Here is a 13,388-nt window from a genome sequence, read left to right on the forward strand (position 1 = left end):
GCACTGTGGTAATTGCTCCTGGATATACCACAATGACAGTTGAAACAGCACAACCTCATAACCCTAAATTTGTGCCCATGCAGAAGCCCATGAAGGCTTCTTCAAAAAAAACCTCTTTAAAGGCCTTGTCCCTGTCTTATACACACATATACACACGTGTACACAGGTATGTGCACTGGCTGCCAAGAAAGTTAAATTCACAGGTAAAAACATTCTATTTGGTTTCTTGTCAAAATCATATATAGTCACCATATTACAAATGATCCTCTGTTTGACACCGTAGGTTATTCTGGGTCTATTTGTGACATCGTCCTGCACCAAAAGGCCTTTTAAACCCAGTCAGATCTACTTCTCCTGAGCAAAACCAGTACATTTTTACTTAATTTGAAATACTGATGAGATATGAATAAAAGGTTGGGTGGATGCAGGCTGAAGGGAAAAAGAAGAAAAGTGGGAGTAAACATTTTCACAAAGATATGAGCCAAAGTGAACTGCAGATAACAGCAGTAGCAAAGAAAATAGAAGAGAAAGAGAAGACAGACGTGCTCTCCGGAGAGGAAGAGATAACTGGCCAGTTGAGAGAAATGACACTGGGGAAGAAGAAGGTAAAGACAAGTGAAGGGAAAAAAAAAAAAAGCCTGATCTTCCAAAAACAAGCCTTATCAGCCAGAGACAGAAAAGCTGTCTTTGGAAAAGAAACTCAGACATTGAAGAAATCACAGTAGGAGATAGAGAACTCCCTAAACGCCTAACCTAGATAGGGAAACTGCAGCTGAACGTGAAGGACTCGGAACAGGAGACAACAAAAGATAAAGAAGAGAAAGAATTCTGCTGATCATTTCTTCTGACGCTTTTCAGTTAATGAGTCTTATCCTTGGGTGAGCAGATGGCTTCCAGAATATTTTCTAAATCCCGTGGAACCTGTGGGGGAGCCTCTGGGTGGGAGGTGACAGATGACAGCCCATCTTGGAGACCTCTTCTTAGTCCGGAGAGTTAAATAAAGTTCAACTCTCCAAACAAGTTCAGATGCGCAGCATCCTTGTTGCTGGTAAATAGTAATTAATTTGCAGCACCTTTTAATAACTTGTCCAACAAAGTCTATGCTGTAGCTAAAGTTTGATCAAAGTAAAACTCAACCATGTCAAAGAAAACAGAGGTCACCAGATTCATGGGTATAGAGTCCAAAAATCATAGAATCATTTAGATTGAAAAGACCCTTAAGATCGAGTCCAAAGATCTTACAATCATTTACATTGGAAAAGACCCTTAAGATCAAGTCCAACCTTAATAAAAAAAAACAATTTTATAAGCATCCTCTTGCTGAAGGAGGTAGTTTCATCAAGAGAAGTGCATCAATCGCGTGATCCCAAGGCAGGTTGTGTTTCATCATGGTATTTTAGTGCCATCCACAGCTTAAATTTTGTGGCATGACGTGATGGAGAGAAGTGTGAGATGGACAAACAGCCTGGCCTTGACACACATGTGAGAAGAAGCACTTGGAACCATGGACAGGAGATTTTGGTGCCACCCCTGACACTTCTGAGCAATAGAAAGTGTTATAGACACAATCTCAAAGAGGACAACCAAAGCAAAAACCAGCATAAATCCTTCTCACCTCCTTTCCCAAATATGATACAGATGAAGAAGCACCGAGCGAGACCAGAAAGGATGAGCTAATAAGCAAGAGTGAAACATCTGAACAAGAAAACATTTTTCATCAGAGAAGACACAGCTCTGGGCTGCACAAAGGGCGAAGCAATTACCAAAATGCCAGGGCCAGGCAGCAGGAGAAAGCCACAGGGATTTCTGAACCTGGTGCCTGGCTAAAAGGAGCGCTGCAGTTTTCCTGGAAACCGTGCCCTTTGGGAGTGCTCTCCAGGGGTGAGAGAGAGCAGCAGTCAGGGAGGAGACTTCCCAGCAACTGAGAAGTTCAAAAATAATTGTCTTTGCCTGGATTTTGGACTCCAGCCTGCTTGGTGTACGGTGTTTGAAGCAGGGGCTCAGGAACCACAACCACCTCACAGCATCTGCCCAGGGTGGAGATGGACATGGAGAAGGGAAGGGTGCAAATTAACCACCATCATCTTTGGAAAACGTTTTCTGTGGGATTGTAGTGAGTTGGCAGCACAGGTTTCAGCTGGGGGAACGTGGACCATATGGATCTATGGTAAATACTCATGGGGTCTGAGGGTCCTCCCCACCCCAGGCCTTAATGAGCAGCTCAGCTCAAACTAATTGTGTGTGGGGACAAGCTGCCTGATTGCCTTTGTCCTCAGCTGGGCCATAGAGGAATGTCCACAAGGAAAAAATCAGAGCCCACAATCCAAACTGTTTGTGGTAGTGTGGAAAGTATACTCCTGCTATATATCCAAATATATTTATATATTTATAAAATAACCCGCCTTCCTTTCACATTCCCTGCCCTTTCTAAGCTCTAGCAGATGGACTTGATTAAAATAACGTTGCTTTGCTTGGGAAATGGATACAACTATAAAAATGGATGGTTTGGAGAAGTTATAATGCAAATAAATTCTTTGCAGTGGCTTAGAAAAAATCCATTAGCTAAATATTTCTCCTGCTTCTATTCTATAACCTGTAAGCCATATTCTTACTATAGAAACAATAAATTATTGCATGAAATGCAATTACAGAACATAGTGTTTGTGATACTGATTTGTGATCAGTGAAATAGGGCAATTCATCCGTCTACGAGACAACCCAAACAATAATAGTAAAAGTCTAACAGCTTTCAACAATCCCATATTTCTCAGAGGAGTGAATAATGTCAGAGAGACTCTTCTGCAAGATCAGAGCCACTTAAATCACAGTCAATCTCTCATCTAGGAAAGCAGAAGTTCCCTCAAATCCCATCACTTTTTACTGGAGTCAAAGGAGTTCTCTGAATATTGAACACTAACGCTATAAAACTTTAAAGACATACCTTTCCGTGAACCCGCAGCTGGGTTAAAATTTGAAACTACTCAGAACTCACTTTCATAGAGAAGAGGGATTTGGAAGCGTGTGTTATAAAGTCGCTACCAACGAGATAATCTAATAAAGAAAAGATTTGGTTAATGCCATTACCTGAACTCTTGTGGGGAGGCTCCGGGGAATATTTTGCAGATTTTGAACCATGCCCACACGCGTCAGCGAGGAGAGCTGTTTAAAAAAGTATATTTAGAATGCACTTGAAATACCTTCTTTTTCTGAATGTTAGCACAAAGCACTTTTAGGATCTGTAATTTCAACTTGCTCATTCCCAAAGCTTTTTTACAAAACTGAGAAAATATTTTCAAGAGAAATGCAAATTCTTGCAGGAACCAATTATCTAAAAAGAAGCAGATTATGCAGATATTTTTTTTTCATTAAGACAGAGCAAACCTGGTCAAGATTTCAAGATTTAACTTCAGAACTACGTGACAGTTTTGCCATTAATTTTTCTTGGAGAAAGTTTTTTCTCCATGCATTGTTTGACCCAGGTCAGTGGTACATGGGACCTGCTCCACTGCCACTTCCACAGCCAGGAAAAGTTTCTAAATGCAGAACTCAATGCACTGGGTGTTAAAAAAATAATAAAGAGATTGCCTTCGTGAAGTAGGTCACTCCATGAGATGTTCTTCTGCTGGAGGCATCCTCCTCCCCAGGAGCCTGAGCAAGGTGCTGCTGTCCACCGCTGTAGCTCAAGGCGATGTGTTGTCTCTCTTGACCTCATTGGTACATGAAAGCTTCTCTGATGCTGGTCTATTTCTGGAGTCAAGCATCTCACTCGCTCCCCTGATAAAAGACCACTTATACTGAACGTGCCTTGTCAGAAATCTTTGGAAACTGCCTACTTGGAGATTGCTTGAGTCCAAATCAGGTTGGGGTTAGTCCTTCTGCCCTACCAGTTCTCCCCAGGTCCCTCAGGACCACCACAGTTCCTCATCCTAAAGTTCCCCTGACCCCGTTTGCTGCCACGGCTCCAATACCACCACGGAAATGCTGGTTGTCAAACCCAAGGCCACGTGCTCCAGCCTCCCCTGAGGTGTCTCCAGTGCTGGATCAGGCAGGTCTGGCCGAGCATTGGAACCCTCCCCAGCACCCATCTATAATGACTAATTTTCATGCTTTGTTAACAAGAGCCAAAAGTTGGATTTATGTGAGCCAGTAAAATAACCGTTGCATTAGTATTTAGTTTCATTAATCTAGGAACAAAACTAGCTATAACTATGTCTAAACTTCTTTTCTCCATCTTGACGGGTTAGTTTTTACAGATTCTTCTTTAATAGAACATTTTAAAAAACGGTGGAGACAGGGGCACTTAAAGTTGTATTTGGTAGCACAATTTATAAACAAAAGCATACATTATGTGTCATAGAAGTGACTTTTTTCATTTACTGATCTACATAAAGCTAAATGTTTGTTTTGATAATTGGCCTTTGCACAAAAAAGGCATTAAGTCAGCAGTGGTGAATTATTTATGAGACCTACTTTAATGTGATTATTCTCTGAGGGCCTTAAAAATAAAAAAAAAAAAAAAAAGAAATGCCTGGGGCATGGTGCTGTTTTTCATCAGTTGCTGAGACAGTTCAGAAGTCAAAGGTCTGTGAGGTCACTTTTCTTTCTCATTTTGACCCACTGTGCCCCCGCCCCAGACATCGGGCTCCAACCACACCAGTTTGGGGTATGGATCGCACTGGTGGTACTGGGAAGCGGCTCCCCCCTGGTGTGGGGTGCATTTCATGCTTCCCATGAAAGGCTAATGCAGAGCCTTGTGTTCAGCCATGGCTTGCTGGTTCTCCAGGAGGAAGATGAAGGCTTTTAAGATAATGGGAACTCCTCAGTCATAGTGATGGTATTGCATAGCCTCCTCACCTGGCAGGCAGCTTCACTGCTCATAGCAATGGTATTGCACAGCCTCCTCACCTGGCAGGCAGCTTCACTGCTGCTGCTTCATGGCACCTAATATTTAAAATTAACTATTGCTCCGCAATGAGCTTGTTCTCTAGATCAAGTGTAATTAGAACCTAAGAACTGAGAGACCAAAGAGTCCTTCAGTTCTGTCTCCTCTAAGGGAAGAGGCTGGCGTTAATGCCAAAAAAAGTGGAGAGAAGGGACAAAAGAACAAGGACAAGGGGAGGTTTAGGATGGATACTAGGAAAAGTTTCTTCACCCAAAGGGTTAACAAGTCTTGGAAGAAGCTGCACAGGGCAGTGGTGGAGTCCCCATCCCTGGAGGTATTTAAAAGGTGGACAGATGTGGTGCTGAGGGACACGGGTCAATGGTGGGTTGGGCAGCGTTGGGTTGATGGTTGATCTGAAAGGTGCCTTCCAACCTGGGCAATTCCATGATTCTAAGCATCAAACCAAGGCATTGTCTGAAATTAGCGAAATTAAACACATTTTTAGTTAGTTTACCTCAGGCCAAGCAGCGTTTTGGCAGGCAGTAATGCCATTTTTGGTGAAAGGCTGCCAATGGCAGCACACTGAGGTTGCGGAATTTGGGCCCTCAGTATAATTTGATTTTTCCTCTTTCTTCTTGAAAGCATGATGCTGTGGGGGGACACAGTGCCTTTCCCACCCTTCCTAACAGCTACAAGACTTGGGAAAAGTCACAGCAATCCCAGTATTTCCACATTAAAAAGGCAGGAGGTAATAAGTGGTGGTTTCTCAGGCTCCATTTGCTCATTCCCAGATGCCTGGCTCTGCTCTCTCATCTTTTTTTTTTTTTAAGTTCATATTGACTTACTGTATTTTTGTGATGTTACTTGTTTGGCCTTAGGCTTTGCAGGACTGTTTTCTCCTTGCTTTTATCCTTGGTTCTGTGCCTTCATTGCACAAGCATTTGGATAAAGCGCTGAAAAAGCCAGGAAACTCACTGTGCACTCAGGATACGGTGTGTTCCGAACAAAAATATATCATTCTTTAGAAGCACAAATGTACAATTAATTCAATTTATTATACTAGTTCTGTACAGAGAGAACTGGAAACTACTCTCAGCTGAGAGTACAAATAACCTTAAGATTATTTTGAAGAATACAAAACAAAGATCAATGTTTTGCTGGAATTAGAAACTGCCAGGAAACAGCAAAAAAACCCCCAAAAAAACTTAGATGTGCCAAATAACCTTCCCTTTTAAAATTTTTGCAAGAAAATACAACCTGACCTTAGGAGCTGCCATGCAAAGAACAACTGCTCGTAGCTTCAAAATGCTTATTAAAAACAACAATTAAGACACAGCAACACTAAACAATGAAGATTTTCACATGATCTTCATATGGAAGCTGAAAGGGCTTGAGCTGCTGCAATTTTTCCATATTGGTTTGAAAAATGATAGCAAATGGCAGAACCTATTTTAAAGTCAACCTTTTAAGTGGCTCTTAGTAAAAATACATTTTTAATGTTAATTAAGAAGATGAAATAACTCAGACTATTCATCCTCTGGCTCCAAACGCTTGTTCAGAGGTCCGCAGTTACTCACATAATTAAAATTTAGGTTATGTTCTCTCATGTGTATCCTTCTTCGTATATGAATTTAAAATTAAAAACACCCATTCGTTGTCGGAGTGCCCCTATCCAAATAAATCACTGATCCCTCATTTATTTTCAGGTAAGCAGGTCAACTATCAAGCAGGTTTGGGGAGTCCATTGAGGTGTCCAAGGGCAGCAGATCCACACCAGGCTACACCAAATACCCTTGTGTTTGCTCTCAATACATGATTTAACCCTTTAAAGAGTTCACAGCCAAGCATAGCAAAGGACCTGTCTATTTGCAGAATATTTTCATTCCATGCATTTCACTCCATACTAAGAGGAATTCTAACCGTTCTATGAATCTAAAACTATGCAAGAGACCTTCCCCTGAAATTCCTTAGTATGTATATGAAAACTTTAAGGCAGGTGTATTTTCATCTCAGGGGTCCCGGCTACACTAAAGGTTCAGGAAACAGATACCCACACCACGCCAGTGCCGATTTCTTTTTCTTAAGTCCTCCTAAAAGCCATCTGTGGCCACTTTTCGTGCCCTGGTTGCCACTGCCATGGGGACACGTGGTGTCCTGGGGTGGCTTTTCTCCGGGAAGGCTCCAAGCCTGATCCCAGCCCAGCATAAGCCCCCCCTTTAATGGTTTTTACCCTTAATGCCTCCTGACCCACTTGGACAGATAAACCCTGCCCGGTGACATCTCACCCTGCTTTTCCACACCAGCATCCCCAGTTCCAGGGTGCACATCTTTGGCCCAGGAGGAATGGGACTGTAGCCCCCTCCCAGTGCAGTCCACCACTGGTTAGACTGGTTTGGGTTCTGGTTGCATTTGAGGGGAAATAACACTATCTGGTTGCATGCCGAGGGATGCTCTCGCCTGGGCATTAAGCAAGGACGCACAGACAACAAGCGCACTTACAGGTTAAATTTTAAACACAGTTTAAACATTAAGACTTCCTTGATTTAATTTTTTAAAGTTGCACCAGCACATCGGTGTTTGCAAATCCTGTGCTGAGGTCCTAGAGGTTTTTACATTCATATTTAATGTTTATTTCACTCTGATGTTTTGCGTGTTTGAGCATCTCCCTAATTTTCGTACCTCCCAGCCATGAGTTTATTTCTTTATGGGAGCTGGTTACTCCCCAGAGTTTAAAATAGTTCTATGCATATTCTAAATTTATGAAGATGAAGAAAAATTAATGTTGTGGAAACTGGCTCCTTTAGAGACTATTTCTTAGAAAGATGCTTTAGTCTTTACACACGTCGTGCAGAGAGCGTGGCACAGATGCTGCTGATCTTGCCAGGCAGGGAATATCGGGTATTTCAGTGTTCAAGGAGCAGAAGACCCATCCCCACAGCCCTGATGCAAAAGCTCTTTCCCCACATGCTGGCACGCTTTGGGGTCTGGCTGCAAAAAATATGAAACTACAAATGAATATTGTTAACCATCGCAACATCAGCTTCCTCCCTGGTCAGTGCTACTGTTTATTTAAAAGCCTTTTTTTCCACATTTATCCTGGAGGGAAACAGCACAGGTAGCAGGGCTTTAGGGATTATTTTTAAGTCTGTCAGCCCCAAGAGCTGCTCTTTATCTGATTCTGGGTCCTCACACACCACTCCCCAAAGTAACCCATCTCCAGAATATAAAATGCATTGGTTTTTTTCAAATCACAGTCTCTGCTTTTTCTTTACCCAGAGTGGAATAAATGGGGTCAGAAACTCAGACAGCTACATCACAGGACCTAAAATGATTAGCACTACAGAATTAAAAGCTGAGGATTAACCCGGCTAATTAGCACAGGCACAGCATCACACTGGTACAGCCCGACTCCGTCGGGGACCTGAATTAATGTCTTTATACGAGGGTAAGTGGTTCCTTGCACGCACTCAGTGCTCCCAGCCCTCATTCATCCATGCCCAGCCAAGATTCTCACACGGGCCCCTCACTCTGCCATTGGGATGGGTTTGGTTTTGTTTGATTTTTTTTTCTTTTCTTTTCCAAATACTGATTATTGCAAGAAGGCCCCTCACTCTGCCATTGGGATAGGTTTGGTTTTGTTTGATTTTTTTTTTTTTTTTCTTTTCCAAATACTGATTATTGCAAGAGTCAGAAAGAAGATCACAGAATCACAGAATCTTCTAGGTTGGAAGGGACCTTAAAGATCATCTTGTCCAACCGTCAACCTAACTGACAAAAATAGTCACCCACACAAGGAGCATCATCACTAAACCACACCTCCCAAGATTTCTAGGAAGATTCAAAAGCTTCAAGTGCAAACCAAGAAACTGCCTTCGACCAAAGTCAAAACAAACCACAAACCAAGACCAAAGTCAACACAATGCCTGACTGAGAGCTCAGGACAGATTCCTCTGCTTGAGCTCCACATTCCCATTGCCTGACTTCACGTGATTCCCACAAAATCCCAAGCAACTCAGTTTTATTGGACTAACAGCCACACCAAGTGCATTTCAGATTCACACTGGTCATTTATCTAACCAACAGCAAGTGCCAGCCAGAGAGATGCTCTCACCTGTGTGGCAGCATCTAGTCGACAGAAAGAGAATTGGGTATAATCAGACCAAAAAGATTGATGCTCTGGGTGCTCCTGCCCCTGTCTAGCGAGGGAAAAGCAGCAGCAACATGAGACTGATTTGATCAAGCAGCACAGCTTGTGTGCCAAATATTTTCCATCACCGCTAAGTGTAAATAAAAATTATTTTAAAACAGGAGAGAATAAGCTAAGGAAGATTCCATCAGTTTTGCCGGTCGGTGAGCTGCAAGTGGTATTTGCTCAGTCTCTAGTGGATAAAAGGGTCAAACCATGCACCAGGTCTCAGCATCCCCACGCCAACAGGGCTCCATGGGAGCAAAGTCTCCAGCAAAACCGGATTTGTGGATTTGATGGGAATTATTTCTAATCGTCCGCTGGGGATGCGAGGTCCTCCACGCCGCCCGGCTCCAACGGCTGGCGGGTTAAAAATGCAGATTAAAAAAAGCCATTTTATCTGGTCATGCTATGTCCTGCAGCTCGGGAAGGAAACTTGGCTTTATGGGAACACAAAATTGCTGTTGTATCCATGGCAAACAAAGGAGCATTTGCAAGATCCCTTCTGGAAATGGTACACCAGCAACTGATTGACTTTCTGCCTTTTTCTTTTCTCCCCTCCCCCAAAGAGACACAAGCAATAACCCACCACATTTCCCACCTCATGGATTCTGTAAAATACTAGACTCAGAAATGTAATCTTTCCACAGGATTAGTTTTTCCTATCTTTATGGAAAATGAGCATTTTTAGCGTAAAACACCGTACAAGTGTCTGACTCTTCTCAGTGTAGAACAATGAGACTTTTTGAACCAGGCAGTATTTTACAGGGTTTTATTTTCTCTGCTTGGATCTGTTTCAACCAAATAAGTCTTTTCCAGAATATGATATTTTCTGCTACTGGATATCCATCTTGGGAAATTGCAAGTGTAAAATCATAAATTTTAAATCTTTTTTTTTTTTTTACTGCTTTCAAGAACTCAACTGAAAATGCTCTGAGAAGTGCTGCAATATCCACAGGGACACAGTTGCTGATCCTGATTTCAGGTCCTGATTTCCCAGCAGAGCCAACTGGAATCGTGAGGGATTATCCAGAAGGAGACTCGGAGCAGAAACTGAGCTCAACTCAGCCACGATAGCCATTTTATTTTTATTTCAGTGGGGTTTTTTTTGACCAGTGGCAAGTACTGGGTCTCCTTTGGTGGAGACTGGTCTTTCTGCTGTGCAGCACAAATTGTTTAACTAATTATTCATTGACTGTCTAATCAATCCTGATTGAATTAGCTGATAGCTGTAGCTTGAAGGAATGAAGATAAGTAGAAGGCACCACAGAGACTGTTATGAGCATCATGAAGATCGGTGACTGCAGCTTAATTCAACTGTGAGCTTTGGTTAGAATCAAGAAAGATACCAAAGAGAAAGGTCCAAGAGAAGGTACTTTGGTATTCTCTGCAGGCACATGCCAAAAAAAAAAAAAAGACACCTGTATCAAGGAAAATCAGTAATTATTTAAAGTGGGTGCATGAACACCCAGAACAAGTCTTCCTAAACACAGGAAGGAGGTGCAAGCCCACAGTGTGGCTCTCTAGTGCCCAGATTTCCTGGTGCAAAGGGGTATTTTGATGATCTCTGCTCAGTAAGTTGGGAAAAGATATTGGGTTAGAGCTGTGTTAAGATGACTGGTTCCTTGGAGGAGGTTAAATCTTGGGGGGAAGCTCCACTAGTGTAAAACCTGCCTCCATCTACAAGAGGTTCAAGTTGTGCCGTGTTTTATAGGTGCTTAGAAGAGCAAGTCTCCTGGACACACTATTTTCCTACACATTTCTCTAGTCCCATCATACACACACCATGAAACCCTTCCCAGCATCTGAGGACCATGGTGCTTCTCCAGCCTGCAGGCAGCCCAAGCCCTTGAGGAATCATTTGCATCAACATTTCCTAAGTAGGAACGTTGCACAATTTTCTTGATCATGTCATGTTTGCAATGTTGAGTGGACTGGCCAAAAAAAACCCACAATCTAATAATTCAAGAGGTGAATTGTGAATTCCTGAGATGCATAAAGACCTGGGGCCTCTGCACAAGCCCCTGGCCTTGACCACAGCACTGGGTTGGACAACCCAGGGGAGGGGTGACATGTCTCCTAATGTCATTGAAGGGGAGAGGCTTGAAGCAAATGACCACCTTCTTGGATTTATCCCACTTAACTCATTAACTACTTGCATAGACCAGCTCTGAATTTAAGGTCTGTCCTCTAGCAAAGCAAATGCTTTGTGTTGTATCTACAAATAAGATAAAAGCTGTGGAGCATAGCCAAAAAAATGAAAATGTTTCAGTGAAAAAAACCTCCCAAAATTGTGGGAATAATTTCCCCATTTTCTGGTTAGCCCAAGATCTGGCACTGCTTTGGTAGCTCGTGCTGGAACACTGTTTCTCCTCCTCATCTGCAATCCCAGTACAAGAGTTGACTCTCACAGGACTCATTTCAGCCAGCGGCACTCCTGAACCAATCTGCCACACATAATTTAGTCCAATTAAACATGATTTATAATTTCTTTTCAGCAAAGACTGTGAGCAAGGCAGGACCAGAGAATAAATAACTTTTCTCACCTAGCAAAGCCAGCTTCCCCGGGGCAGAGCAGCTCGTTAGCAGGGCCACGTGTGGCTGATGAAGCAGAAGTCAGCTGCCAACAGACATCCCCAGCCCTTCATCATCAGAAATGCAAACGTTCCCACATACAGGGCAGGACAGGCAGCAAAAAAAAAAATAAATCTGTTTTCCCTACATTTTAATTAAAGGAGAGTCACCTCTAACTCCAGCCCAAGTCTCAGAGAGTTTTCCCTATATTTTAATTAAAGGAGAGTCACCTCTAACTCCAGCCCAAGTCTCAGACCATCCATCAGCGGGTGATGGTGAGATCGATCCCACCTGGTGTGTGGTCAAACCACTGACAGATTTCCACATTGACCTGCCAAACCAGGATCTGCACGGCCGGTGAGCTTGACAAAAGCTGATAAATGCCACCAAATTCTCCAATTCGCTGTGGGCTGGGTGCATCTGGAATAACTTGAAAGGGTCTTTGTCTTCTAATGCTTTAATTACAGTTATCCCTCATTTTCATTCGCCGCATTATTGTGCCACCCCTCCAGTGCTTTCCAATACAGCTCTTTTACAGCCAACAAAACAGCAACTCCAAAATTAGCAACCTGTTAGGAGAGAAGAGCTACAGCAAAAGCCTGTTTCCCATAATCATCCTTCCTAACACATCTCAGATGTTCTGAATGCATTTCAAACCTCAGTGAAAGTCAATGACGGTATTAGGAATAATTCTTGCCTGAATATACTACATTTGCATTTGATTCAGTCCTCTTACAGTCCCTTCCTCTCAGCTATCATGACGTGAGCCACCAGGAGCCAGCAGACTTTCAAAAAGCCCAGATTTCCCCACCTGGGGAGAAGATGGTGCTCAGCATCTCTGCTCCTCAGGCCAGGCTTTGCTGATGCCACCCCAGGAAACCTTCCCTCTGCCTCCTGAGACTGTGGGAGCCTTCAGGGCTGAACAGGTCCATCAAGAATATAAAGTATATAAAACTTGGATTTCCTTAACTTTATTTTTAGATACAAACAACTTCCTCTGCACAGAGAGTAATATCTTAAGTCATAAGGTTTTACCTATAGTCTATAGAAGACCTTAGTATCTTTTACCAAAATAGAGCAATAATTCCCTTCTCCCTTGTTCATGTCTTATTAAAAAAGTAGGTTCCATTTCCTCTTAAACTATTTGCATATTCAAATAAGATTTCCAGAATAGCTGAGAATATGAAGATGTGCTTCCAGATAGAGTCACACAACTGCCTGAAAAGAAAGTCTCCACTTTGAGGTGTCACAGCCGTGTTAGACCTTTTATGGCCAACTAAAACACCCGCCGTGTGCAGCCACGGAAGATGGGAATTCAGGAGCTACTCGTGCAAGGCAGAACATCACAGACTGACCATAACAACCCTGTAGATACTGAGCAACGTGTCCATGGGGGACAGAACTTCCACCAAAGCCACTGCAAAAGAAACTTCCTGCCTATGTACTTGTATGCACCACTGCTGGAAAATGGGGTTCCCTTGGGAAAATCCAATGTATCAGGCACCTGGGACATCATTTGCCTCCCTTCAGCAATATTTTTGGAAGGGAACAGCACTTTGCTTGACAAATATTAATCATTACAGATTATCTCATGATATTGCTTATAGAACTTCCCTTATTCACTGATAAAAAAAATTAAAAACAAAAAAATGCAATTTGGATTTCAAATCTTCCTGCTGGATATTTGTTGTGCTCCAGGCTCACTGTGTGTATGGAGCACCCCTGCACAGAGCAATTCATTCCTCC

Source organism: Calidris pugnax, unplaced genomic scaffold (genome assembly GCF_001431845.1).
Source record: "Calidris pugnax isolate Ruff unplaced genomic scaffold, ASM143184v1 scaffold256, whole genome shotgun sequence".
Classification (NCBI taxonomy): Eukaryota; Metazoa; Chordata; class Aves; order Charadriiformes; family Scolopacidae; genus Calidris; species Calidris pugnax.